Raw genomic sequence first — 5,590 nt, 5'->3', positions numbered from 1 at the left:
TCGGATTTTGGACAAAATCTACCTATATATATTATTTTTAGTTCTGCTTGCTGATGTATTAGAAATACATTATTAAGACACAATATAGAGTACCCCAGTGGACATTTAGATTAGGAATAACTGATAGCAGACTGCTTTCTCTTTGCAAGGATACCTGAAGAAAGGTAATCCTTCATCTAAGTAGGAACATGTGATGAAAATGTGCTGCATTTGCTAATGGGGACAATGAGGCAATGGAAATCAAGACACCTGACAATTAAGAAAGCAATTTAGTCCTGTGTATATATATATATATATAATATATATATAATCCTGAAAATAAAGAAATAAAAGAATACATAGAAAATATGAGACGGTGTACTTCAAAATTTGACCTAAAGTTCAACGTTTCTAAAACAAATAATCCCAAACAGATAGAATGGTTATTGCTGCAGTGAAACTCACACAGCTCATTCAGTAATATACATAAGAGTTTATCAGGAAGAGCAAGTCAGAAAGTAACTATTTTTTAAATCTTCTGTAGAATGCTAAAACCTATTTAAATCATCACACATCAAACCAATCAGTTCAATATTTGACTTTTACACATTTTTATACATTTTTTGAATCACCACAATCATAAACATGCACAGCAACTCTACATAGACATCTATATGCATATTTTAAGTTTCCCCTTCATTTCTTTAATAATTTTCTTCCCAGTAATATAACAAATCATTTATTGGTACCTGCTCTAAGACAGATTATACAGACACTAATATTCCACATCAACCAAACAAAAATTACCTCAAAAGCCCCCAAAACACAATTAAAAAAACCTTCCCACCAAAAAGACAAGAAGAAACAGAAGTAAACTGACCCCTGATGTGGAAGCACTTTTCTCAGGGAAGATAGCTCTGAGAGGAAGATAATTCAGAGGAAAACTGCATTTTCCATTTCAATCAGTGTTTTATCAATAGTCAAAAAGTAATGTTTTAGTCATAAAAGGACACATAGAACCAGTCAGAAAATGCAATTTCTTCTGCATATGAATTCTTTTTGTTACAGATCTTGTCAGGAGTATCTTTTGTGGTTAATTCAAAATGGTGAGGCAATTAATTTTCTCTTCTTTAAGTGTCTCCTGATTAGATGAAACGAAAAGGCACTTAGCCAAACATAGTAGAATTTGTGGAAGAACTCCCAAGCATTTTAACTGTCATATAAAGTAGATTTTACAAAGGAAAATATTAATATTTTAGTTTAGTAGAGCAAACATTTTATTACTTATCTATTAGAAATAGCTCTTTTAAGATTTTTTAAAACTTGCAGTAACACCTTGCATCTGAAAACAGATTAAAGCCCCAAATAATTATAAAGCTAGACAGACAGCATCAATTAGAGAATTAAAGATGCCTACTCCCTTTATAGCAGGAGTACAAATTAATTTTAGAAAAGTTTTCAGCATTTCAGAGGGCATGACCCCTGGTTGAGGGCTTATGGCCATAAAAAGGTGTTGATCAGTCTTATCTTTTAAAATGTTTTATGCAGCCACATACAGCAGAGTTGCCTGTGGATTGGACATAATAATCAGCAGGGGAAGGAGAGCTCATTACTACAAGCTCTCCTTCCCCTGCAGATTACCCCAGCATGAAGCCACGTATCTCAATCAAAAAAGATTGCTATGCAGAGCTACACAAGATGTTTCTAAATCAGCTAGCTTGGGGCTCAGCCTATAGCTGCAACCTTCTTTTAACCTTCAAAAAAGCAGAAGAACCAGGATTGGCTCTAAATATTAGCCATCTGTAAGTTTAGAAATAAATCACTGAGCAGACAGAAGTCACCAGCAGACCTGGCTGTCTCATGCTCACACAACTGATGCCCAGTGCAAGCACAAGGAAAATTCAGCATTTCTGATGGAAAAGGGACAAGGCAGGACATGGCACAAGTGGGGGCAGTAGGGGCCTGGGGGTGTCTAGCACATTGTAGAGCACTGAGAAGAATATTTAATGCTTTGGCCTGTTGTATATACCTCTTTAAAATATTTCTCAGACACAAGAAAACTTTGGTGTAAGTCACCAACAATCTCTGACTATTTATGATGCTCAAATTTTTGACAAGGCTAGTGATGTCAGTGATGTGTTACAAACCAGAAACATGCTCTACTTGCAGGGTGTGGGGGGCAAGGTGTGTGTAAAGAATAAGAGAAAACACAGTATTGCAACAAATCTGGTAATAAAGAGAATAATCTAAAGAAACTGGAGATATAGTTACTGAACCAAGCTTAAGACAATCATAATTTCTTATGATAAGTACAAAGAAATACAAAACAGCATGGCAAAATATAAGTATTATTTTAACTAGAATGTTAAAATCAGAGACTAAGTAAAATTAAGGCAAAGGAGGCAAAATGTAAAAGGCTGCTAGAAGTCCTTATGATGGAATTACTGCCAAAAGAATACAAAAGTTGCAGCATCACATTTCACATTGTTTGATGTTCTAAAATGCAGTGTCTGTTCAAATGTCAACACAGCACAGATTCTCATAAATGTCAGCTATTAAAATAGTGACCATTCAATACAAATAATTGTATTGAATTGTATTTCATGCGTTATTAACAGCTGAAATTTCAGTTTTGACCCCCAGTTTTCTGGAACGTACTGCACCACATCAGTCCCCACTCTGGAAATGAACTGTAGCTGATCAAGTCCCTTGACCTGATTTTGACACAAGATATCCCAGGCCCTATTGCTGGGTACTGAACCCTGTAAAATCAGCTCAGTGAATGTGACAAGGAGCACAGCAATGCTTGCCTATCTAGATGAGATCAGAGCTGAGTCCTTATAAATGATGTACCAGGCATTGTTTTAGCTCCACAGGAAGCAGTGACACATTCTGCAAAGGGAGTTATCTAGTTTCTGTTCCATCAAAACTAAATTTAGGGACACCCTAAGAAAAGAGGCATTGAAATGAAGTAGAGGTTATGGAAGCACAGACACAAGTGGCAGAATTTCCTGGTGGTGAGATTGTATGTGAGGTTTTATCTCCTCTTGCACTAAGAGGAGATCATTTGGGACTGGTGTTAACATGTGAAAGCCACAGGGACCAGAAAACAATAATGTGCATCTAAGATGCCAAGCATAAGCTGATCATCTGCTAAGATCACAATGCATTTTCTTTTTCATATTCACTTTGTACATTATCTTCAATCCTGAGAAAGCCTACTAGAGTCCCTTTACCACTCATCACACAAAAGGCTGAACAATACACAAGGACTGCTAATTACAGAGCCTTATTTACATGCTGCTAGAAATTGTTAAGTCTTCTGGTGAGTGTTCCAATATATGGGACAAGGTTTCTACAAACCAATTAACACCATTTTGTGACAGATTTTCAACATACTTATTCACCTTTGGTAGTAGCACACATATCTTCTGCTATTTATATTTTATTTAGAGCTGTTAGACTTGAGATTTTAAGTACCCTGGAGATTTTTCCTTAGATCAAGGAAAAAAAAATCTATTTTATGTCATGAAACAAAATGAAACATGATACAAAATCGTGCCATAAGGTACACAAAAAAAAAGCTGGTTACACAACCTGAAAATATTCTGGCCTATACTGTCCTCAAAAGAAATAACCCCCGCATAAAATACAATTATACAGTGGAAAAACACTAAAAGCAAATACCAAAACCCCCACAAAAGCTCATTACTCACTTGCAACTCTAAAAAGATTCAACAGGTTCTTGTACTAACCATGTACATGTAGTAAGATGGAAACAGCTTAAAGCAAAAAAAAAGTATTTAAAGTAATAACCCTGTAAACACTACAATTAATTCACGTCATCTATTAATTTATCTTCTTATTATGATCTTATATAAAGGACAGGAATGACTCCATCTGGAACATTTTGAGCAAGATATTGGAAATATCCAGGGGGAAAATAGGATAGCGAAGCAGAAATTTCAGAATATGCTAATAAGTAAAACTAAGTCTCAACAGTTAAATTCTGTTTAAAGCCATAAAACACTTCAAAATACACAAAATTCACTGAAGGTATATTTAAAGCATATGCCAGAACTGGCTCTCATAAAACTTATGTGAAGGGCTTATAATCAGAAAAGAATCACTTAACCCTGCAGCTGCAGAATACTGAGTTTACTTGTATAGTTTTACCAATAAATATCCATTATTCACAAAGTCAGAGGCTTGAACAAAAAAACCCAATAATTAGTCCTACCTTCTGCTTATGAAGTTCCTCTGCCCTTCTCAGCCCAGGATCACCCCCATCTCTCTTCTCTCAGTGTAATTCCAGCAGATCACTTGACTCTTTCCACCTGTGACTTCCTGGAATTGTTAAAGTAGCTTTGAGATTTCTCATGGTTAAGAAATGTGGTTTAACAGAGCAAAAGACAGGTCATAATTTCTTTTTCCCTTTGTAAATACTACCATTTTTTCTTTTCCTTCTCTAACTTTTCTTTTTCCTCTTGTCTGTCTCTCCTAACTCATCCTTTAGGTCAACATTCTCTCCTCTCCTTCTTTCTCTCAAATGCTACATCCATGGCAAAGCTCCCTAAATGCTTGTTGTATTTACCACCCTCAGCTGAAAGCTGTGGCTTTACAGGAGAGATGAATCTCCTGTGATTTTTATTTGGACACAGAAATATCTGCATTTTTTAATCTTCTGTACCTGCAGAAATTCAGGCAGGACTCAACTCTTCAACTTGCTGCATCAGTAGCATCTTCAGTATCCCTGCCTTAATGAGGTCACTTGGACTTGTATACATGGGAAATTACCATGTAAAAGTACCTGTTCACTGTTTTTTTCAGCCTATATTTATAGGCTGCCCATTAACACTGAACACATATATAGCATGACTGAACACATAGCATGACAATACGTCTACTCTAACCCTCTTCCAAGTTATATTTTCCTGTAAGGTCTCCAAATTTTACTGTGCTTACTAGATCCCCACACATTGCTCCCTATTGCCAGGGTTCACAGAGGGACCAAAACACACAAGACCTGTTGTCAAACAGTAACTGCGTTGTTCAAAACGCAGGTATTAGAACGGCAAAGCCTTGATGCAAAACACACCATTGAGCGCAACAGGATGCAGGCAAGACTGTCCTCAGAGAGTAGGGCTGGGTAAGAGCACTTCGGGAAATTCCGTCCCGAACGAACCAGATGAAAGCAGGGAGGTGAGAACCACTGGATTTTCACGTGCTGTATTGTTTTAGTGATGACCAGAGGCGCAAAAAGCCCCGCAGGGCCGGGCTGCAGAGCCGCACAGGTGCTGAGGGCACAACGCTCCCGGCCAGGGGGACCCTGCAGCACCGCCCGAGCCTGGCAGCGCCGCACCGGGCACCCCGGGCAGGGCACACGGGCTGCCTCCTCCGCTCAGCACCGGGCCCCGCCACTCCGGATCGCCGGGGACTAGGCCATGACCCCATCGCGCCTCCCGGGACGGCCGGGAAGCCGCAGGAACGCCGCGGCCGAGCTCCTTCTACCGCGGCCAGCCCCTTGCCCCCGCCCGCGGGGCCGCCGCCTCCCGGCCCGCCCCGCCCCGCTCCCGGCACCCACCGTGCGGGCGGGCCGCGGAGCGGAGGG

This window comes from Passer montanus, unplaced genomic scaffold, assembly GCF_014805655.1.
Source record: "Passer montanus isolate IOZ18808 unplaced genomic scaffold, ASM1480565v1 scaffold38, whole genome shotgun sequence".
In the NCBI taxonomy this organism is placed as follows: domain Eukaryota; kingdom Metazoa; phylum Chordata; class Aves; order Passeriformes; family Passeridae; genus Passer; species Passer montanus.
Note: the sequence above shows the minus strand (reverse complement) of the source record.